At 48.9% G+C, this 24,119-nt stretch overlaps 1 protein-coding gene across 1 annotated transcript in view; it reads left to right on the top strand.

The window, feature by feature from the left end:
• The first annotated feature begins 1,667 nt into the window (after positions 1-1,667).
• The window catches only part of STYK1 (STY kinase 1), a 70,153-nt gene continuing 47,701 nt past the window's right edge, over positions 1,668-24,119 (top strand). The window contains exon 1 of the mRNA XM_075902842.2: positions 1,668-1,884. The gene's annotated coding sequence lies outside the window, so the exon portion shown is untranslated. The remainder of the gene's footprint in view (positions 1,885-24,119) is intronic.

Raw genomic sequence — 24,119 nt, 5'->3', positions numbered from 1 at the left:
TTTTCTACTTCTCACCGGCAGATAGCACAGTGAAGTGCTGCAGGGCCAGTCCTAACCAACTGGTGGCCCCTGGCGACCGCCTGGCTCGCCTATAGGGTTGCCAGATGGTTTAAAAAAAAATACCGAACAAAAATGTGTCAAGCAAAAACACCAACCAACCAAACAAAAGAGTTGGGGAGTAACCAGGGAAACCTGGGGGGAGGATTCGGGAGGTCAGGCTGAAATGTGGTCGCAGCCCACCCCTAAGGCTGGCTCTGTTGGTGGCCCCCTGAAAATGGCAGCTTTGGGCAACCACCTGGTTTGCCCGCCCCTAAGACCGGCTCTGAAGTGCTGGAGCACAATGATCGGGGGTGGGGATGGGGGAGAGTGCAGGGAGCACTGTTACCATCTGTGCTATTTCTGTTCTGTGGGCAAAGCAACCCCTTCATTCTCCAGCATGGTCAAACCACCATCTTTTATCGCCACTGAAATCTACCCAAAAGAAAGGTTTTTTCTACCCCAAATGGTTGGTTGTGATCATATCAGCATGCACACATCTCCAGAGCCACCTGCAGCATGTCATTTCCTGGTAAATGGATTCTGTCTCAACATCAGGTGAGATGTAATTTCCTGCTATAATATAACCACCACCCACTTTTATTAAATAGCTGAGCAAATAATCCTGTACCCACTGACATAACTTGATAGCAGTAATATGAAACTCTAATGAAATGGTTTACAGTGACAGCTGAGGTGACTTCTGGGACAGGAATTGCAGTGGGTGCTACAGATCAGGATTTGGGTGCACTGACTGAGCTGGGTGTGTGACATAGGACTCGAATAGCAGGCGGTGCTGCTAGTCAGGAATCAGGAATGAGACACATTGGCAGAACTTTGTGAAATACTGAAAAAGCTGGATCAAGATGAAGAGTTGTGGTAGGTTGGGGTGAGAGGCATTGACAGAGGTGTGTGTGAGCCAGGGGCTTGCAATAGCAGAGTGGCTGCATGGTAGAACTGAGGTGATCTGGCAGGGCTAAATGCCACAGTGAAAGTAACTTAAAATGTCTTACAAGTACTGTCCTATTGTAACCTGGGTCCCTGCCAGCTCTTTAAATAGCTCCCTGATGGCTTTTGCCACAGCTCAGCCAGCTCTTGCCAGAGCTGTGCACCAGGGTGCACCCCTTTACTTTTACCTCTGGTTATATGTGATGAAAGCTTGCACTGCCTCTGTCTGTATGGCTAGCCTGCTCACTGCTCTCAGTCTTTGTCTCCCTCTCTGATTCACCCACTAGGGAGGAAAAAAGTAGAATAAATATTTGAAAAAAATGTCTGCATATTGTCTCTCAGGATCTGTTCTGCCTAAGAGAGGTTCTTTGGTGTTAATGGAGCCTTTTGTTTTTGGGGGGTTTTGTACAGTTTATTTATTGTATGCATCAAATCACAAAAATACAGAAGTATGCAACTTTGGTATTCTCTTGTTTCCTAGTTTTGTTCTCTTTCTTTTTGTGCATCTGTTTATCTGTGTCTGCCTTTCTTTCTCTTTTTTTTTTTTTTTTTTTTTTTTTTGCTCTCTGTTCTGAGGTTCCTGTCCCTTCAGTCTCTCTGGCCTTTGCTATGAAAGCTGCAGGGGGTATGTGGAAGAGCCAGGCAGACCCGTTTTACAAGTGTGTGTGTGTGTACCAATGTTAGAAATACAATCACATGATCTCCCCAGGGAGACAGTTGAGAAGACTTTGAGGAATAAAGAAGAGAAGGTGGGCAGGTTCAGGGTATGAAAATACATCAGGAAGAATTAGTCCTGGGAAACAACATAGCCATCAGCCTGTTGTGAGAAATCTACGAAGGAAGCAGAAGATTGGAGCTTTAGGAAAAGGCTACAGTGTCAATAGAAAGGGTGTAATTCAGGTAGGCAAGAGAAAACACTGCTGGAAGATTATAGATGTATGTTTAAATCTTTGAAAAAAACTTTACTTGTGTCATCTACTGAAACTCTGATATGGCTCTTTGTTGTTCAGATGTTTGTGCAGAGAATACTTGTCTTTGTAAATTCCAGAGCTAATGGTGATGTTGGGGCAGCGGGGTATGGGGGAAGAGGGAGAGAAGAAAGGAACTGTGCAGAGGACACACATCTCAGTTCTTTTTAATAAAAATGACTTCTAGGGGACTTTTTGGGTGAAGAGGAAGATTTTTGCACAAAATTAAAATCTGTCCATCGGAAACAAGGGAATTAAACTCTAGTGCTGTACATCTTGTATATAAGTTCTGTGTTACGTATGTGTGATACATACTTATGGATCTGAGTCTGATCTAATTTACAATAGCTTTACATAACATTCTGGTTCAGGGTAGAAAGCATGTCCATTTTATGACAAGCTGGACTGAATCCTCAGACCTCACCCTTCAGTGCAGCTTGAGGAACTGCATACTAGAACGGAAGCAATTTGCAATAATAGGAATGAAGAGGACATGGTCAACTACCTGGCCTGCTCCTCCTCCTCCTCCTCCACAATCCTCCCTTTGTGGAGGCTGACGCCAGGAGTGTCCTGGCCAGAGTTAATGGGGGAGCAGGTGACTGGCCCCCTTCTCAGGATGGCATTGAGCTGTTTGTAGTACTGTTTGTAGTACTGTTTGCCTCCCCAGAGTGTCCACTCTGCTTCTTGGGCCTGCCTGAGCTCCTTAATTTTCATGCAGATCTGGTTGAGGGTCCACGTGTGTCCCTTCTTGGCCAGGCTGGTGGCCATCCTACCATAGACATCCGTGTGGCACCCTCTGGTGCAGAGATCCTGGAGTTCTTCTCACCATAAACCTCGATGAGATCCAGGATCTCTGCATCAGTCCAGGCTGGTAGTCTCCTGTGTCCCTGGCTGCTGTGGGAGTGCTGGCAGCCATGGGGGGCTCAGAGGGAGCGCTGGGCTTGGCCATGGCTCCTGTGCTGCTGCAGTGTGCCGCAAGCCCTTTTCCTGTAGCCTGTTGCTTTAAAGGCTCCACAGGAGAAGGGGACCAGTGAAGATGGCAAGGTGGCCAGAACATCCCAAGTGCAGTTGTGAGAGGCCTCTGGAGGCCAGTTATTTTGAATTAGCAGCAGCTGAACTTCCACACTAACACTATTTCAAAATAACAATTTCAAAATAAGCATTATTCACCCTGAAAAGCAGGAGTACAGAGATCACAATAACCAGCCCCTTATTTTGAAATAATGGGCTTAGTAGTGTTGTTGCTCCACTTATTATTTGAAATATCTCCCTAGTGTAGGCTTTTCCTAGGCTTTCAGGGCTACTGGCTCATGATTGCTTCTCTGGCTTTGCTGGCTGCCTGACTCTCATGCACACTGTTTCTTGCAAAACAATAATTTTGTCCCTCTATTTGCAACCAGCCCCAACAGAAATCCTCTAGGCTATGTCTGCATTAGAGAGCTTGTACTGATGTAACTGTGTCACTGTAAGATTTCTTGTGTAGCTGCTCTATGCTAATGGGAGAGAGCTCATTTGATGTAATTAAACCACTCCCAGCTATGTTAATTGGAGAAGCTCTCTATACCAGCATTTAGTGTAACTTACATCCTCAGTAGAAACAATGATGGCACCTAAAGACTAAGGGCACGTCTACATTGTAGGGCAAAAGTCAAATTAAGGTACACAGCTTCAGCTACGTCAATTGTGTAGCTGAGGTCAAAATAGCTTAACTCGGCTTTTGGTGCAATCTACACAGCAGGAAGTGGAAGGGAGAACACTGTTCCTCTGACTTCCTCTGCTCCTTGTACAGTGAGGCTATGTTTAGACTGGTATGATTTTCCACAAATGCTTTTAATGGAAAAGTTTTCCGTGCCAATCTAGACGCGGTTTTGCGCAAGAAAGCCCCGATCGCCATTTTTGCGATCGGGGCTTTTTTGCGCAAAACAATACCGTGTTGTCTACACTGGCCCTTTTGAGCAAAAGCATTTGCACAAGAGGGCTTTTGCCCGAACGGGAGCAGCATAGTATTTCCGCAAGAACACTGACAATCTTATATGAGATCATCAGTGTTCTTCCGGAAATTCAAGCAGCCAGTGTAGACAGCTGGCAAGTTTTTCCGCAAAAGCGGCTGCTTTTGTGGAAAAACTTGCCAGTCTAGACACAGCCTGAGGTAACAGGAGTCGAAGTATGAAGTCCTACAGCCTGACATTATTTCAAAATAATGGCTTGTTGTGTGGATGCACATTTTGTTAATTCAAAATAATGCTGTTGTGTAGACATGCCTTAACTGATTTACTTGGGCTTAAACGTTGTGGTTGGAAACCACTTTGTCAGATACATAGAATCAGCAAGGGGCCATGCGCTCCATGCATCTGATAAGTGGTTTTTACTCACAAAAGCTTATGCCCAAATAAATGTGTTACTCTTTAAGGTGCACCAGGACTCCTCATTCTTTATTCAGATACAGACTAATCAGGTTACCTCTCTGAGACTTGTCCTCAGTAGACATTTTTTCCACACTTCTGAAAGACATAAATTATACCAACACAGTACAGTAGTAGTGTGTATATATAGTCTAATTCTCCTTCTACATGAGGCCCAGTCCCTTTGGATGGTGGCTTCTATTGTTGTCACTGCATAAAAGGTGATTAATGGTTCCTTCCATTTCGGCTGAAGGAAAAAGTGCTTAGCACAAAAATCAGTGTTAGCCAGATCTATGATTATTAAAGAACATCTTGATGGCATAACAAGTTGTTCAGAAAATAAATGATTAAGCATGACTGTGAAATTTAGGGACAATGCATACATATCTCTTTGTACCATCACAGAACCTCCAACAGCCTCTTCATTCAGACTTTTTTCTCCAGTGTCATCTGTACGAATATCTCTGGTGCAGGCCTAGCTGCATTTCCCCTCTTTCACTAGAACACTTCTATTTTTCTCTTGGGCCCCCAGCACAGAGTTTTTCTGAAGCTACGTCTATACTACAGGTTTTGTTGGAAGAGGCAATGCAAATAAAGTGCTGATTAGCATTTTCTTGCACTTCATTTGCATAATCTCTTCTGATCTGTTTTTGCGCAAGAGGTTTTTGTGCAAAAACATGCAGTGTGGACATTTCCTTTTTGTGCAAAAAAACCTTTTTGTGCAAGAGCCTTATACCTTCTTTTTTGAGGCATAAGGATCTTGCGCAAAAGGGGGCTTTTGCGCAAAAAGGAAATATCCACACTGCATGTTTTTGCACAAAAACCTCTTTTGCAAAAACGGATAGGAAGAGATTATGCAAATGAAGTGTGAGAAAATGCTAATCAGCTCTTCATTTGCTGTTCTGGCAAAATCCATAGTGTAGGCATAGCCTGAGAGCTCTGTTTCCTTCCTATTTTGTAGTTATCTTTTAAAAAATCTAAATGTAATCTTTTAAAAATCCGGTGACTCCACAACTCCTCTTCCCTTCCCTAATTACTTTCACAATAAGCTACCGCCATCTATTAATTTATTATGAGGAATGTTAGGTATGAATCCTAATTTTTTATTCTTACCACTGCTAGTTCAGTGAGAAAGTGATTTGTAAGTAAGCAGTGACATTTGAAACTGAAGTACCACTTTTATTTCATTTCTTGATGTGATGGGGCATCTGCCCTGCACTGGCCTAAGAAGGGTTAAATCCAACCCTGGGAGAGGGCAGGGGCTGTGGAGCAAGCAGCTGCAGCAGATAGCAGCCAATTAGGGCCCAGCTGAGGGCTGTATAAATAAGGGCTTCTGACAAGAGTAGACACATTCATTCTTGCTCCGGCTGAGAAGCAGGATGGACCTAGTTGCTAGGGAAGCTAGAGATTTACTGGGGTAGGGCAGGGCAGTTAAACTCCCAAGCTGAGGCCTTGCTATCAAGACGATATTATTAGGATACATGGAAGAAGCCAGGGCAGGCAAAGGCAGCAGGTGCACACCCACTGGCCCATGATGAGTGGCCCTGTCAGACTGCAGTTTGCTCCTGAGGTAAGGGGCAAGATGATGAACAGCAGTAGGATCACTGAGGCAAGGTGGATATAGGGGGTTGGGGGATCTCTGAGGGGGAAGACCAGTGAGTATGGGAGCACTGCTGTGTGTGCGGTAGTACCTGGAGATAAGGGTGGTCTGGGAGGGACATAGGCCCTAACACTAGATGGTGGAGAATAACATGTCACAGTAGGCAAGACACTGGACAAAAGGAGATGCTTCCACACTGAACTGAGCTAATTCCCAAGTGACTTGCAGAAGGCGCTGTGGCAGTGAGTCACACCCTATTGGCTGTGTCTACATTGGCACCCTTTTCCGGAAAAGGGATGCTAATGAGACACTTCGGAATTGCAAATTCCGCGGGGATTTAAATTTTCCCCGTGGCATTTGCATGAACATGGCTGCTGCTTTTTTCCGGCTCGGGGTTTTGCTGGAGAAAAGCGCCAGTCTAGACAGTATCTTGCGGAAAATAAACCCTTTTCTGCAAGATCCCTTATTCCTACTTGACGAGTGGTGTTCTATTGTTGGTTTTCTTGGGTCTATCTTGAAGTAGATCGTTTCTGGGTAATCACCTGGCTCTTTCAATTTGTTTTTTTTATTTCTCTGGGTGGGTAATTGAGGTTTATAAATGCTTGGTAGAGATCCTGAAGTTTCTGGTCTCTGTCACTGGGATTAGAGCAGATGCGATTGTACCTAAGGGTTTGGCTATAGACGATGGATCGTATGGTGTGTCCTGGATAGGAGCTGGAGGCATGTAGGTAACTGTAGTCAGTGGGTTTTCTGTAGAGAGTGGTGTCTAATTTACCATGGGTGATTTGTACTGTGGTGTCCAGGAAATGGATCTCTCGTGTAGAATGGTCCAGGCTGAGATTGATGGTGGGGTGTAGGTTGTTAAAGTCTCTGTGGAATTCATGCAGTGTTTCTTGGCCATGGGTAGACCAGACTAACACGGCTGCATCTCTATCCCTATTACATTTGGCATTCTGATGGAAGAATGCTCTGGTTAGTAACTAAATTTCTTATTTTCTATTATGCTACCTATTATTGGGCTTTGGAGATACCCACACACCTGCTCTGGGAAGTGAATGGAATTCACAAGGGTGGAATGAATGAGAAACCTCAGTTTTTGGGATATGAAAAACAGAAAGGCCTATTAATGGATATACTGTAAAATCTCGAGTATAATGCACACCTATGTATAGCGCGCACACTGAGTTTAGACTCTTAAAATCATGAAAAACCCGAACTCCTATGTCTAATGCGCATCCATTATACGAAGAACGGGAGGGAAGGAACGGGAAGGAAACCTGCCCCCCTCCCAGCTGCCTGCGTGTCAAGCTGGCACCTGCTGGGGGGGGCCTCCCTCTCCGCCCAGCTCGTGCCTACTCGCCCACCCCTGCCCAGCTTGTGCCTGCCGAGGGTGAGTTTAAAACTTTTAAAAAAACCTCCTATAGATATTGCACACCCCGACTTTGATGCTAACAAAAATGGGAAAAAAGTGCGCATTATACTCGAGATTTTACAGTATATAGACACATGATTAGAGACTCAAAACAAATATTCCAGGTTGAAGAGAACAAGAGTCACCTATGACACACAGGATAGGTGCAGGCAGGAGGGCAAGGAACTGAAGCAGGCTTGCTTCTGAAAATAGAGGAAAATGAGACTAGAGGATAGACAGCTCCAAAGTGCAGTTTTTATTGTGTACTAAAAGATTCAAGAAGAGATGACAGAACAGCTGGCCCAACAATTTACCCACTGCACTTTTTGCCAGTGCAACACTTAAATCACAGAACAATATTACAAATGGAACTCCTGGCTTCTGCCACCAACATAGCAACTGTCCCGCCAGATGAGGCTCTACAAGGACAAGTGTAGAGTCCTGCACTTGGGACGTGTCACGTTGCTGAATTGGAGGGAAGCAGCCAGATCGCTGCTGCACCCCTAGGTGGGGGTGTTGGCCCCAGAAATTGGTGTGGGGGGAGCCATGTGGGGTATTGAATGGGAGATTATTGTTTGTTGATCTTATGTACTCTATTTATGTGAGTGTATAATGTGTGTGTAGGTAGGAATCTGTAATCTGTGCGGAAGCTGAATATTTCTGTGAATGTGGTTAAGCATGGCTATGGACAGGCTGAGTAGCAAAGCCCTGTGGAACAATGACTCTCAATTGGGTGTGTCCATAGCCTAAGAATGGGATTTGTCACCTGAGGGCAGCCAGCAGGAAACATAGAGATTGGCCTCTGACCAGGTGACTTGCTGCATACAAGAAGAGGCCAGGAAGGAGTATAAAGAGGCCATGCGGTCGATGCCATTTTGTTTTCAGCTCAGCACTTCATCCCAGAGGCAGCACTGCAGGGACTGAAGAGCCCGGAAGACCTGTGAACCCATCCTGATCGTAGGATGTGCAATAAGAACTTTTAAACCAGCAGCTGCAACATCTCTGCTAGAGCCTGCATCGAGAACTGGGAGATTCGGTGCATGTAACGTACTGTACTTTAATAACCTTACTCTCATGCTTTTCTTTCTTGTAATAATAAACCTTTAGATATAGATTCTAAAGGATTGGCCCAGCGTGATTTGTGGGTAAGGTCCAGAGGGTAAATTGACCAGGGATCTGTGGCTGGTTTCTTGGAACCGGACAGAACTTGTTCGGGGTAGGTGGGATTGGGTGCTAGGACCCCCCACCTGTGTATAGGCCCGGGGCCATCTGGGGCACGGATATTGCTGGGGCGTCGGAGGGGTTTTGCTCGGGAGGCTTCAGGCAGGCAGCTGAAGCGCTCTGTGAGACTGGTTTGTGGCCTGTGTGGAGAGGTCGCCAGTCAGGGGGACTGTAAAGAGCCCCGGATTTGAGCAATTTGCCCTGAGCGGACGCCCTAAGCTGTGCCCAGACACGGCCCGGTCTGTCACAGGACGGAAGAATCCCAAGTACTCTTACAGGCTCGGGACCAAATGGCTAAGTAGTAGATCGGCAGAAAAGGACCTGGGGATTTCAGTAGATGAGAAACCTGGATATGAGTCAAGAGTGCGCCCTTGTAGCTAAGAGGGCCAATGGCATATTAGGGTGCATTAGGAGGAGCATTGGCAGGAGCTCTAGAGAAGCGATTTCCCCTTTATTCGTCTCTGGTGAGGCCACATTTGGAGCATCTAATTCTGTGTCCAGAAAGAATGTGGATACATTGTAGAGGGTCCAGCAGAGGGTAACCAAAATGTTTAGGGGGCTAGAGCACATGACCTATGAGGAGAGGCTGAAGGATTTGGGCTTATTTAGTCTGCAGAAGAGAAAAGTGAGGGGAGATTTGAGAGCAGCCTTCAACTACCTGAAGGGAGGTTCCAAAGAGGATGGACAAAGACTATTCACAGTAATGATGGATGGCAGAAGAAGAAGCAGCGGCCTCAAGTTACGGTGGGGGAGGTCTAGGTTTGATATTAGGAAAAACTATTTCCCTAGGAGGGTGGGGAAGCACTGGAAGGAGTTCCCTATGGAGGTGGTGGAATCTCCATCCCTAGAGGTTTTTAAATCCTAGCTTGACAAAGCCCTGGCTGGGTTGATTTAGTTGGGATTGGTCCTGCTTTGGGTAGGGGTCGGACTTGATGACCTCTTGAGGTCTCTTCCAGCTCTATGATTCTGTGATAAGGTGGAGTACATACTCTGATGGGAAAAGCTCAGTGAGAAACACTGCATTACCTGTTACCTATGCTTGTGTAAATTTGCTAAACAGGTTTGATATTGAACGCTTGTTTGCAAATAATAAATAGATTGAGAGAACCCTTCAATTGTTGGCTTGTATCTATCATTGTTCTCAGATAGTGCCAGAAAATCCTTTGCCGACACAGGGGCTTAATAGCTGCTTTTTATAAGTGTCTGCAGTCATCTTTCTTACTGAACAAGAGAAATGACGTTTGAGGGGTAGCCAAGTTAGTTTGTTACAGGAAAAACTTAAAAAATAACAAATATAGATAATAAATAATAACAAAATAGTCGGGTAGCACTTTAAAGACTAACAAACATATAGATGGCATCGTGAGGTTTCATGGGTACAGCCCACTTCTTCAGATGACTGGAGTGTTGGAAGTCCAGAACCAAGAATAAATAAGGGAAAGGGGTGGGGGCAGGAAAAAAATTGGAGCGAGGGGAAGAGGACATTGGGTAGATAAGTTTCAAAGGGATAGCCGAGCCAGTTGGTAAGAGGAAAAACTTAAAAAACAACAAATAAAATGAAGTCATTCTAGTCTCTGTTTTGGAGGAAAGGTCTACAGGTTGGACCTCCCTAGTCCAGCACCCTTGGGACCTGACCATTCCCTAACTATGGAGTCTGCCAGACCAGATGAGGTCAATGAAGGCCCCTTTGCTGTTGGCTTCAGGACTTCACTCCTGGAGAGCTACTGGCTCCCAGCCCCTGGACTCCCATCTTGGCTGTCTGCCCCATCCAGGCTCTGCTCTCTGTCCCAGGTGGGCTCCTGGCTTCTGGCCTGGCTTTGCTTCCAGCCACCAACTGGCCCCCCTGCTGCTAGTCTATCTCTGCGCCTGGCCCTTGGGTACCCTGCCACTGGGCTCCAGGCTCCTTGCTACTGCAGCTCTCTGGCCGGCAATATCTATGGTTCTGCTGCCATGGTTTTCTCCCCTGAGTGCTCAAACCCTGGGCTGTGTCTACACTGGCATGAATTTCCGGAAATGCTTAAAACGGAATACTATTCCATTTTCAGTTTTTCCGGAAAAGGAGCGTCTACATTGGCAGGCTGCTTTTCCGGAAAAGTGTCCATGGCCAATGTAGACGCGCTTTTCCGGAAAAGAGCCCCGATCGTCATTTCCGCGATTGGGGCTTTTTTCCGGAAAAGACTACTGGGCTGTCTACACTGGCCCTTTTCCGGAACAGTGATCCAGAATAAGGACTTATGCCCGAGCGGGAGCAGAATAGTTTTTCTGGAATAGCGGCTGATTTTGTACAGTACAGCTTCGTTGCTTTTCCGGAAATTCAAGGGCCAGTGTAGACAGCTCGCAGCTTATTCCGGAAAAGCGGCTGATTTTCCAGAATAAGTGGCCCAGTGTAGACACAGCCCTGAGGATGCTGGACCATGGATGTTCCTGGACTAGAGAGGGTCAGCCTGTATTTAGTAGCACCAATAACCTGTGAATCTTGGTGTTTCCATGGAATTAAGAATGTTTTTACGGGTAATCACAAACTGATTTTTTCTCATATGTATATGTAACTCTCTATATACATTCACATTTATATATCTATACATACTATCTGGAATAAAATTATAGTTCAAGAAGTACCCCTCTATTATTATTAGAGAGGTGTGTCTTATTTAATTTGTCTTTTAAAACATTTGTGAGACTATGGTGCTTGTTCCTGGCAAGTGCTGTGTTTAGTCAGAGAAGATATTGCATAGGCAGTGGCAATATGAAATTCCTTGTTCTGCTTCCATTAATGTGCCTTAACCCTGACCATGGAGGGACCATTTTTAAGGTGGAGGGTAGGTTAGTCCTAAGATGCACACACCTGCAGGTCTGCAAACATATGGATCTGTTCCTTGTTTGGTCTCACTGCTGAGACTGTCAGCAAGAGACAGATTTGTTTGTGTTGTAAAATAACAGGAACTGAACTGAGACCTACCAATTTATTTCAAGACAAACCACCCCAAAACTACTTGATAGTGACAACTTTCAGTCATTACAGGCAGTCCCCAACTTACGTCGGATCCGCAGTTACGAACGGGGCCCTTCCTCTCCCTGGTCTCCAGCAGATCAGGGAGAGGAAGCAAAGCGGCGGAACGCGCGGCCAGCTGACAGCCCAGACACGTCTGGGCTGTCAGCTGGCCGCGCGTTCTGCCGCTCTGCTCTGCTCTGCTCCCCCTCCCCCTGGTCTGCAGACCAGGGGGAGGGGGAGCAGAGCAGAGCAAAGCCGCGGAGCCCGAGGGCAGCAGGATAGCCACGGCGTGTCTGGACTGTCCCGCTGCCCGCGTGTTCCGCCGCTTTGCTCCCCGTCCCCCTGGTCTGCAGACCAGGGGGACGGGGAGCAAAACCACGGAGCCCGAGGGCAGCAGGATAGCCACGGCGCGTCTGGGCTGTCCCGCTGCCCCCGTGCTCCGCGGCTTTGCTCCGGACGCCTGTGGTACAGCAGCTGGGGTGCTGCCGGTTGGTCCCATAGCGCCGCTCTGGGCGCCCCTGGACCAACCCAGCAGCACCCCAGCTGCTCTGCCCCAGGTGTCCCCAAGTCAGCAGCTGCTGAAAATGACCAGTGGCTGACTACAGAAAGCCCCTGCCCCGGGCTTCCTGGAATCAGCCGCTGATCAGTTTCAGCAGCAGCTGCCTGGGGTTCTTAAGTTGAATCTGTATGTAAGTTAGAACTGGTGTCCAGATTCAGCCACTGTTGAAACTGATCAGTTTCAGCAGCGGCTGAATCTGGACGCCAGTTCCGACTTACATACAGATTCAACTTAAGAACAAACCTACAGTCCCTATCTTGTACGTAACCCGGGGACTGCCTGTATTAGCAAAGTCTTGACCATTGCTGTCTAGGCCTCATACCCAATCTGTGATATGTGGGCTTATGTTTCAGACCCTAATCTTACTACACCTCATTACACAATTAATTAGCAAAGAGTTTATTGAGAATGGGACTGGGAATTGTGAAATGTTAAATTCCATATAACCTTCTCTGTTCTCATTGATGCTAATGGGATAATAATACTTATCTACCACACAATGGGCTTTGTGATCAATCACTTAATATTCATACTGAGCTTCAAAGCTGGGATCATTGCAAACAGGAATTGCTATATTGCAAGGTCAGAAGTGGCCCATATAAAATGCCAGGTGTTACTTGAGTATATTTGTGCTTAACATTGAGAATAATGCTGAAAGGTATTTTATATATTATTATAATTTTGTTTTAAATGGAACGGTGTCCTGGATTTTGGACACCCCTGTCCCCTTTGTTCAGTTTTGCTGGACAGGTGTGAATAGACTTGTCTCAACTAGTTTTTACTAAAAAAAATTCCTTCCATTGCTAACAGCAGTTCAGTTCCAAGAAAAGAAACAACAGTGGGAGTGCCAGTACAAATAAAGCACAGTTTGCTGCAGGCTATTTTATCACCAGCTTGCGTAGACCTGGCCAGATCATGGGTTGACAACATAGCAATTAATACTACAGCTTCCTGTATTAATGCTACCACCACAGTATCACTGACGGCATGCACCAGAGTTGGCAACACCAGGAATTTTCAAGACAAAGGGTTGATGCGGAGCAGGGGTGGATAATCATTTTTGGTGTGGGGCCACTTCAAGATTGTGGCAAGTGGTCAAGGGCTGCACTTTTCTATGGAGGGGGTGCGGTGTCAGGGATGAAGGTTGGTTGCAGGAGGGGGTTGTGATCTGGGACACCTATACCCTCTCCTCGGCCCTGTCCCCAAACTCCTGCCCCAGGTCACAACCCCCTCCTTCACCCAAACTCCCTCTCAGACCCCACACTCTCCTGCACCCAGCCTTTGTCCCAAACACCGTACCCCCCCCCCCGATAGAAAAGTGCAGGCCTTGACCACTTACCACAATCTTGAAATGACCTCCCATCAAAAATTACTGTTTGTCCCTGCTCTACAGCATACTTGTGTGCATTTGTTTGATGTGGAGTAGCGTTGTTATCAGACAAGCACATCTGAATGTCTTGCAGTGCATGTATGTGTGCAAGTGTGACTGTGCAGTTTTCTGCATGAATCTACGTGTATGTCTGAATGGGAAACCAAATGCACGTATTTGTGTGAGTGCTTGTGTGTAACTGGGATTTCAAGTACCTAAAAATGTGTCTGTTAGTGATTGTGTCCATGTATTTGTCCATGTCATTGTGTGTATGTTATTTCTGAGTGAGGTTTACTTAGTCTGATTGCTTACAAGGTAGGGCTGAAAGGTTTGGGTTGATCTTATTGACTTTTCAGTAACAATTGTCCTTCTGGTTGATTCTAGTTTCAGTGATTTGCTCACTTGAGAGCCACTCCCTGAAAACAGGTGAATGTGTTGTGGTACTGAATAGAAAGAGAATAAAAAGTGAAATACAGCTCTGGTTTGGGATTTCCAAACTGCTGCTTATATACTCTGGGGAAGAAGGGATCATTGTGATAGTCTAGTCACAATTCCAGCGCATTGTAGGCTATAGTTGTATCCCCCTTTGTCTCTTCCCATTTGTTTTCCTATTTAAGTATCAACCTGTAATTAAATTACCCGTCTCAATTTTTTTTAATTCATTACAATCATTGTCTAGATCTACTTTCTCTCTCTTCTGCCTCCTTCTAGCTTTAGTCTCAAAGAAAGAAAATTTAGGATGGCAACAGGACACAAGAGGCCTTCCAATGCACATATGCATTCTCCCATGAGCGTGCAGGAAAACACATATATTCCTGTAAAAACATTTTAATGGTCATGAGTTAACCCTGAACAATGGTACAACAAATGCTTGCACAAGTGTTATTGGTAAACAAATAAGAATGAATATGACACAAACATGGTCAAATTGAACTTACATTAGAATTGAACAGAATCTTCATAAGGTTGTTCTCATGTTCTGTCTTTAAATTGTCTCATCTGAATTCCAATGACAGGCATTTGTGAAATAGAGGCAGATGACTATTTACTGTGGCAGTAATTCTTACTGGCAAACTTGAAACAGCTGCAGTGCAATTTTAGTAAATATTTTCAGGTATGTATCAGCTTATTAGAAAAACCATGAAACATACAGGTATGAGTCAGTTGACATAAGATGTTATGAACCTTGCAAGAGAATGTCTGTAATTCCTACACATAGAGTGGGGTGAAAATGAAAGATGATTCTATTGTAAATAATGGGTCCTTTTGATTATTTATTGATAGGGACATCAACTGGTCAAATCCAAATATGTTTTACTAATAAAAAAACTAGACAGCTAAAATCAAATGTCACAAACAGAAAAGGTTAGCTTATCAGTTCTAGAGTATCAGGCCTGCCCATCCACACTGACATAGATTACAGCAGTTTCAGTGGACTTTTATAGACAGGATTTTCATCCTATATTACAGTTTGTGGCAAGTAACACAACTGATACCGTTTAATCATTGACAAAGATCAGTCTTGTTGCCAATGTCTAATATACTACATTATATTTTCTGTTCTACATTTCCAACATAACAAAGTATCACAAAAGTGTAGCTTTTTCTCTGTGCAGTTTGGCATAGGTTTAAAATGAGTTTTAAATTAAACATTGTCACCTTTATAAACTAATATTTCCTATGCACCTGTGAGATGTACTTTGTTCCTATAAAACATTTTTTGTTTAATTTATAATCAGTTAAACACAAACATGTTTTTGCAAAGCACACCTAATCATAAAGTATAAAAAATGTAATCTCCTGAAAAAAGTTTATAACCTTGATATATTTTCTGCTTTATACGCAATATAAAATATGCTTGCTAACAGTTCTTTATCTTTGCTAACCTGACTTTGCAAAGTTTCCTGTAGAACTTTGTTTGACACTTCTTTAGTTTACTAATGAGAACAATCTTATGGAACAAGGGTTACAGGGATGCTGAAATAGCACATCTGACCTGTCTCAAAATAGCAAGCACGTTCAAAAGATGCGGGATAGCTATTTTGGGTGATGATACTGAAAAGTTATAGGTATGCTGTCATATGTTTGATGGTTCAAATTTATAAAGTAGTTTATGAAAAGTGTGAAATGTGCAAACAACTATGATAATAGAATTATTGGCATGAAACTGCAGTCTTGCATATTGTACAGCGGGGTGTCCAAACTTTTCTCAAAGAGGGCCAGATTTGATGAAGTGAACATGCGTGAGGGCCGACCATTTTGCCTGACATTCTTTGAACCATTAAAATTAAATGCAAATTAACTATTTTATGCAAAATTTATGGCAAACGGCATACTTTTCATTTCGTCACATGGATGACAAATCTAAACAGGTGTTAAATCACTCTGCCTTTCAAATCTGAAGGCCAGATGGGAAAAAAAAATCCAGGAAGCTGAAATATATGTCAGGAACATTGTAAAGTACATTACATATTATTGGTAATAAAGGTTGTCTGTCAACTTTTAAGTTCAAAAAATATGAACAGGAACATAACACCAAGTATATATGTTGTGTCCAAATATATTTATAACTGATTTAGACCAACTGACATTAACTGAGATTTTATAATGTATTCATCTCAATACATATGGATTCGTTGGGGGCCATAAAAGATAGATATTGCCAAATTACCTGTGGGGCCGTATTAAACCGGAACACGGGCCACAATTGGCCCGCGGGCCGGACTTTGGACATGCCTGTTGAATGGAGTTTGTTTACTAGGCTGGTGTAGAACGAAGGATGAAGCAGACAGTAAACAGACCTTGCTTCTTCCCCTGCTTTAAAGTGTTCACCAAAGAGGAAAGTGAATGAGATTCTGCTTATAAAGGTGTGAAAAGCAGAAGGGACCTAAATCTGTTCTCTGGGACTCTGGCCTGATGTCAGTAAGCAGGAGCAGATGACCGTTTTGCGGGGCCCTGGGCAGCATAATGCCGCGGGGCCCCCCCTTTGCCACAGCACATGCGCAGTATAGCAGTGTTTCCCAATTTTATTTGGTCAAGGAACCCTTTTCAGCTTTTCAGAATTTCAAGGAACCCCTAGGTTTGTCAAGCAGAAAAAGAAAAAAAGGGGTGGGGAGAGGGACCCACCAATTCATGAAAATCTCCACCAATGCATGAAAATCACATTCCTTTCCCAAGATCCCTCTCCCCCACCTCCCTTCCTTGAGGCCTTATCTGCTCTGTTCCCCTCCTCTCCATCACTTGCTATCCCCAGCCCTTATACACTCTCATTAGGTTGAGACAGGAGGTGTGGGGTGGGAATGAGGGACTTGGGTGTGGGAAGGGGTGAGAAGTACAAGCTCTGGGAGGGAATTTGGATGCAGAAGAAGGGGATGTTGGCTCAGGGAAGGGGCTCCAGGCTCGGGAGCGTTGGGGTCAGGTGGAAGGTTGGGGTGCTAAGCAAGCCAGGGCTTGTGGATGTGAGGGTGCAGGAGTTTGGGCTGGATATGTGAGGGACTCAGGAAAAGACGGTTATGAATACGATGGGCTCAGGACACAGATTTGTGATGTGTGGGTGGTGCAGGAGTGTTGTGGCAGAAGACTGAGGATGTGGGGATGCAGGAGTTCGGGGATGTAAGAGGCTCAGGACAGGGGGTTCCAGTGTATGATAGGCTCAGATTTGGGGTCAGGTGGTGCATGCGTGTTACGATGCTGCAGTGAGATGGGGATTTGGCCCCAATTGGGGGCTTGTTGGCCAGGCTTCATTTTTAAATAAAATATTATGTCAAACTCAAAGGCTACGTCTACACTGGCATGAATTTCCGGAAATGCTTAAAACGGAACAGTTTTCCTTTATAAGCATTTCCGGAAAAAGAACGTCTACACTGGCAGGCTGCTTTTCCTGAAAAGCCCTTTTTCCAGAAAAGCGTCTGTGGCCAATGTAGACACGCTTTTCCGGAAAAAAGCCCCGATCGTCATTTTAGCGATCGGGGCTTTTTTCCAGAAAAGACTACTGGGCTGTCTACACTGGCCCTTTTCCGGAACAGTGTTCCGGAAAAAGGACTTTTGCCCAAGCGGGAGCAGCGTAGCTTTTCCGGAAAAGCAGCTGATTTTGTACAGTTCAGCGTCGTTGCTTTTCCGGAAATTCAAGGGGCCAGTGTAGACAGCTAGCAGCTTATTCCAGAAAAGCGGCTGATTTTCCGGAATAAGTGGCCCAGTGTAGACACAGCCAAAAGGTTTTAGCATTGTCTTTATATATGAGAGGGGTGAGGAACCTGTTTTGAGTTAAGGGTCACTGACCCACTGCGGCTGGGTGGAAGTATGCTGGCTCAGGTGGCAGGGTGCTGGGGCAGGCAGGTGGTGGGATGCTGGGGTCAGAGACATGGTCCTGCTGGGCACTAGGGTGACTGGCAGGGTGCTGGGACAAGGAACAAGGTGCTGCTGGGTGTTAGCATGGATGGCAGGATGCTGGGGCCAGGGCCAGGGTGGTGCTGAGTCATGGGGTGTGAGGCAGGGTTCTGGGGCCAGTGACAGGGTGGTGCTAAGTGCTAGGGTGGATGGCAGGGCTGCCAAGGAGCGGGATAGGGATGGGGTGCAGGATCTGGGAGGGAGGTGGGGGGGCCAAAGGGGGCAAGGTCTGGGTGGTAGGTAGGGTGCAGAAGCAGGCTGGATGTAGGGTGTCTGGCCGGGGGAGGGAGCAGGAGCAGATTGGGGGTAGGGTGTCTGGGCTACAAGGAAGAGTGCAAGGAGAAGACTTGGGTAGGAGTTGGACCTCCCTGATCTGGCACCCGCTGGACCTAACTGGTCCCAGATGAGGGATTTTTGGACCAGGGGAGGTCATTTCAGGGCTCCTGGTTCCCCTCCCCCCAACTAGGCTTCTTTGCACCTCTATCCCCTGCAACCCAACTGAGCTGCCCACCCCTGCTGGTTCCCTGCACCTCCCCCAAAACCATCCCCCATTATCCAAGGGAGAGCAGCACCAGTTCCCTGCAGCCCCTCACAGCCAAGCTGAGCTGTCCTTCTGTTCCATATGCCCTCCCCCATCCACCTCAGCCCAGCTGAGCCCTGCACTGGTTCCCTGCATGCCTCCCCCACAGGACTGCTGAGCCCCGTTTCCCTGCACCTCCCCCAAGCCCCACAAAACTGCTGAGCCAAGTGCCAATTCCCTGCCCTCCCCTTGAGTCTAGTCCCAGTTCCCAGCACCTCCCTCCTCCTGCAGCCAAACCGAGCTCTGAGCTCCACATACATACCCTCACCCCACAGCCCAGCTCCCTGGACCGCCCCACTCTGCAATTGAGCTGAGCTCAATTTTCCTGCACCCTCTAGCCCGCAATGCCATTACCCTCTCCCCTCCCAGCATCACCCTGTCCCTCTCCCACTGACACCTCCCCTCCTTCCCTTTTCCTCATTGTCTGCACTTGGCCCCCTGGCATTTGTCTCTCTGCTACCCTGTCCTTTTGGTGCCTTCCCTCCTCTCCTCTCCCCCTCCACACAAGCTCCTTCCTCTCCCAGCCCTTCCCCTTCCCCTACCCTCTGCCTTCTACTTTGTGGGGCTGGAGTCTGCCCTCCATCCCCGGACTCTGAACCCACAACTCAGCCACGCAGAGCAACACAGCATCCAGCAGTTTTAAAATCCCGGGCTGTGACGTTAGGTCATACCTGGGCATCTCCCCACTCACCGGTTTGAGCACACCGCGCAGGGCAGCAGCAGCCAGCAAGGGGGAGCTCAGTGAAGGTTGCGCACAGCAGGGACAGGACGGGGATGGGGACAGGGGAGAGACACTCTGGGGCCGGGGTGGGAGGATGCGCAGGGGGAGCTGAGGCCCACTCCAGTTCCAGATATTGGTGGAGCATGGGCACCACGAACCCATACAACTCGCCGTCCATGCCTCTGCTGGCTAACCGGCTCTCTCTCTCTGAGGGGGCGGGGGAGTGCCAGCTCCTCACGGAACCCCTTGTTTTGCTTCGTGGAACTCCAGGGTTCCCCGGAGCACCAATTGGGAAACACTGCAGTATAGACATAACCCTAGAGAGGTGGTGGAATCTCCATCCCTAGAGGTTTTTAAGTCCTGGCTTGACAAATCCCTGGCTGGGATGATATAGTTGGGGTTGGTCCTGCTTTGGGCCGGGGGCTGGACTTGACCTCCTGAGGTCTCTTCCAGTCATGTGAGTTTATGATTTTATGATAATACCTTAGCATGTCAACAACCCATTTCACTGCAAAGGCCTCCCATTCTAAGGTGGAATAGCTGGTCTCCGAGAGGAACATCTTATGGCTTAGGTACAGGATGGGAAGTTCCTTTCTTCTGAGTTCTTAGGACCACATTCCTCTCAGTCCTACCTTCAGGGTGTCTGTCTGGAAGGTGAAGGGTTTTGTGAAATATGGTTGGGACAGTACATGCTCTTGGGTCAGCTATTCCCTGGAGAGTCTGGAAAGCCCTTTTACTGTCCTTTGACAATTTGACCTTCCATGGCTTGTTGTTTTTCATTAGATCTGCCAGTGGGGTGGAAAACATGGCAAAGTCGCAGTTCAGCAGAAAAGGACCTGGGGATTACAGTGAATGAGAAGTTGGATATGAGTCAACAGTGTGCCCTTGTAGCCAAGAGGGCTAATGGCATATTAGGGTACATTAGGAAGGGCATTGCCAGCAGATCTACAGAAATGATTATTCCCCTTTGTTCGGCACTGGAGAGGCCACATCTGGAGTATTGTGTCCAGTTCTAGGCCCCACACTATAGAAAGGATGTGGATGCATTAGGGAGGGTCCAGCAGAGGGCGACCAAAATGATTAGGGAGCTGGAGCACATGACCTATGAGGAAAGGCTGAGGGTATGTCTACACTACAAAGTTAGTTTGAACTAACGGACATTAGTTTGAACTAAATTTCATAGGCGCTACACTAGCACTCAATTAGTTCGAATTTAATTCGAACTAATGGAGTGCTTAGTTTGAACTAGGTAATCCTCATTCCACGAGGATTAAGCCTAGTTCGAATTTACTAGTTCGAATTAAGGGCTGTGTAGACCCTTAATTCGAACTAGTGGGAGGCTAGCCCTTCCCAGCTTGCCCTGGTGGCCACTCTGGCCAGCACCAGGGAAACTCTACTGCCCCCCTCCCGGCCCCGGAGCCCTTAAAGGGCCACGGGCTGGCTACACAGTTTGTGCCAGTTGCAAGCCTGCCAGCACCCGTGCCAGCACACCCAGCAGCTGACACCCCATGAGCTAGCCACCCGATGACACCCAGCCCTCTCCCTCTTCCCGGAACCAGCCTGGTGGCTCCCAGGACCCTGCCCGGGGCTGCAAGAGGTGGGCGCCCGCGTGGTCTAGTGCGACCTCATCGTGGACCTCATCGAGGTTTGGGGGAAAGCCTCCAATATCCACGATATCCGCACTAGCCACAGGAACGCGGCAGTCTACAGCCGCATGGCTGCCAGCCTGGCCGCCAGGGGCCACCAGCGCAGCCAGGAGCAGGTGCGCTGGAAAATCAAGGACCTGTGGCAGTCCTACTCCCAGGCCTGCCTGCCAGGGGCCGACCCGGAGGCGTGCCCCCACTTCCAGGCTCTGGACCGCCTCCTGGGGGCTCATGCCGTCCCTGCCTCCCGGGATGTGATAGATCCCGGGGCAGAGGGACCGCTCCCAGAGACGGAGGAGGAGGAGGGCTCCGAGAGCCAGGAGCCTGCCGGCAGCCTGCCCAAGACCCAGGACCTCCGAGGCACCCCACAGAGCCGCTCGCCTGTGTCATCCGAGGCCGGGGAGGCGTCCACATGTGAGTACCATCGTGCTCCCCTTATGTGTACGGGGGGCTGGGGCGAGAGGGAGCCCAGGGACCATGCACCTGGGCCTTGCCCACCATGGAGCAGCAGCTGGGGATCCTGCAGGGGCCCTAGCCTTGCAGAGGGGAGCTGGGTTTCACACACCTGGGCCCCTGGGGTAATTGACCGCTGTTCTTGTTTCACCACAGCCGCAGCACCTGGGACTGTAGGGCGCACCATCCCGCCTGCAGCAGCCACCCGCGCCCAGGCCAGCAGGAGAGCCAGGAACCAGGAGGAGTACCAGAGGCGGCACCTCCGGTTCCTGGAGCAACAGCTCCACATCCAGGAGCACTGGGTCCAGGAGGACCTGAGGCTGCACCGGAGGAGCTTGGAGGCACTGGAGGAGCAGGGCTGTGCCCTGTGAGGCCACCTCTAGAGCCTGCTCGACCGCTTCCCAATTACTCCTGCTCCCCCTGCTCCTGCTCCCCCTCCCGCTCCCCCTGCTCCCCCTGCTCCCGCTCCTGCTTCCTCCACACCCCCCGTCCCTCCTGCTCCACCCTCCACAACCATTCCCCACCGACACCCCCAGACCCGCAGTGTTGCGAGACAGGAGAGGCAGTCGGACCCCCACTCCTGAGCTTTCCTTTTCCTTCCTCCCTTCCCTCCCCTTCCAGCTCCTTTGTCCCAGGTTTCCCCCTCCCCTCTCCCACCCTCCTTCCTCCCTCCCCCCACCCCAGTTACGTTAAATAAAAAGATGTTTTTGTTTGAAAAACAGGTGTCTTTATTTGACAGTAGGTAGGGAGGGGAAAGCGGAAGGGGGTAGGGTGGAAGAAGGCCCCAGTGGGGCATGCAAGGAGAGGTCAGTCCTTCTCCTCCACCAGGAAGCTCTCCCGCAGGGCTTCCCGGATCCGGACGGCCCCCTGCTGGGCTTCCCGGATGGCGGCGGTGCGGGGCTGACCGTAGTGGCCAGCCATGCGGTCAGCCTCAGCCATCCAGGCTGGCAGGAAAGCCTCCCCCTTTCTCTCACATAAATTGTGGAGCACACAACATGCTGCCACCACGGGTTGTGCTCGGCCAGGTCCAGACGGGTGAGGAGGCATCGAAAGCGGGCTTTCAGTCGCCTGAAGGCCCCCTCCACCACAATGCAGGCCCTGGTCAGCCTGGCATTGAAAGCCTGGCGGGAGGGATTGAGGTGCCCCGTGTAGGGCTTCATCAGCCACGGCTGCAGTGGGTAGGCGGCATCCCCCACCAGGCACACGGGCATGTCCACGTCCCCGACCCTGATGTGACGGTCAGGGAAAAAGGTCCCGTCCTGCAGCCGCTGGCACATGGAGGAGTTGCGGTACACCCGGGTGTCATGTGCTTTGCCAGACCAGCCCGTGAACTGTCCCTGGTGGTCACACACAGCCTGCAGGATCATGGAGAAGTACCCCTTGCGGTTCACGTAACAGGACGCGTGGTGTTCCGGGGCACGGATGGGGATGTGCGTCCCGTCGATGGCCCCCCCGCAGTTGGGGAAGCCGAGGGCGCCGAATCCCCGGATGACGGCGTGCAGGTTGGCGAGGCGGACCACCCTGCGGAGCAGCACCCGGTTGATGGCCTTGACCACCTGCGGAGAGAGACACAGCAAAGCACCAATCAGTGGGGCGCCCGAGTGGCTGGGAGCATTCGTGCCCTGGCAGTGCCCTGCGCCCCACTCCCGGAAGCAACCCTCCTGGCGGCATGTAGTACAGCTGGGACAGACCGACCCCTCCGGTGCGGGGCGCTTTCGCTTCCTCCCGCCCCACCTTTGTCCCTGGGGCAGCCCATCCCCTCCTTGCAGCCCCCCTCCTCCTCTGGCGCAGTGGCCGACGAGTGCCATACCTGCATGAGCACCGCTCCGACGGTGGATCTCCCCACGCCGAACTGGTTCCCGATGGATCGGTAGCTGTCCGGCGTGGAGAGCTTCCAGAGGGCAATGGCCACCTGCTTCTGGAGGGGGATGGCGGGCCTCATGAGAGTGTCCCTTCTGCGCAGAGCAGGGGCGAGCCACTCGCAGAGTTCCAGGAAGGTGTCCCTCCTCATCCTGAAGTTCTGGGTCCACTGTCGGTCTTCCCAGCGCTCCAGGATGATGTGGTCCCACCAGTCGCTGCTGGTGTCCAGACGCCAGATGCGGCGGGGCATGCCAGTGCCGGGGCGCCGCCGCGGCTCCTCCACGGCCCCCAGGGGGGCCAGGTGGAGAGGCAAGGGGCTGACGTGCACCAGGAGGTGCAAGGCAGCCTCGAGCCATTGCTGGCAGGCTTGCAGCAGCAAGTCCAGAAAGTGCACCAGAAGGTGCAGGGCAAGCTCTGGCTCCATGTTACCACCTGCGGCGGCGTCCCAGAAGGGAAGCACCGACACACACGGGCGCAGAGACCAACGCTTTGCTGTCCCTCGGCGAGGTAGGCAAGCAAGCAGGAAAAGCTGAGAACCGGCTGTCCGGGGGGGTCCCTTTAAGCACGAGCCTCAGATAGCCTCAGACAGCAGCCATACAAAGCAACTACTGACCTGATGCCCTGCCAGAACCGGTTTCAGCCGCCCTTAAATGCACCCCTGCGTCCAATCAGTGTGGACGCGCTAGTTCGAATTAGCAAAATGCTAATTCGAACTAGTTTTTAGTTCTAGATGCGTTAGTTCGAATTAGCTTAGTTCGAATTAACTAATTCGAACTAAGTTAGTTCGAATTAGCGCTGTAGCGTAGACGTACCCTGAGGGATTCGGGCTTATTTAGTCTGCAGAAGAGAAGAGTGAGGGGTGATTTGATAGCAGCCTTCAACTTCCTGACGGGGTTTCTAAAGAGGATGGAGAGAGGCTTTTCACAATAGTGACAGATGGCAGAGCAAGGGACAGTGGTCTCAGGTGACA

This window comes from Pelodiscus sinensis, chromosome 1 (genome assembly GCF_052426305.1).
Source record: "Pelodiscus sinensis isolate ZL-2025 chromosome 1, ASM5242630v1, whole genome shotgun sequence".
Lineage (NCBI taxonomy): Eukaryota > Metazoa > Chordata > Testudines > Trionychidae > Pelodiscus > Pelodiscus sinensis.
Note: the sequence above shows the minus strand (reverse complement) of the source record. Positions and strands in the feature narration are given on the sequence as shown.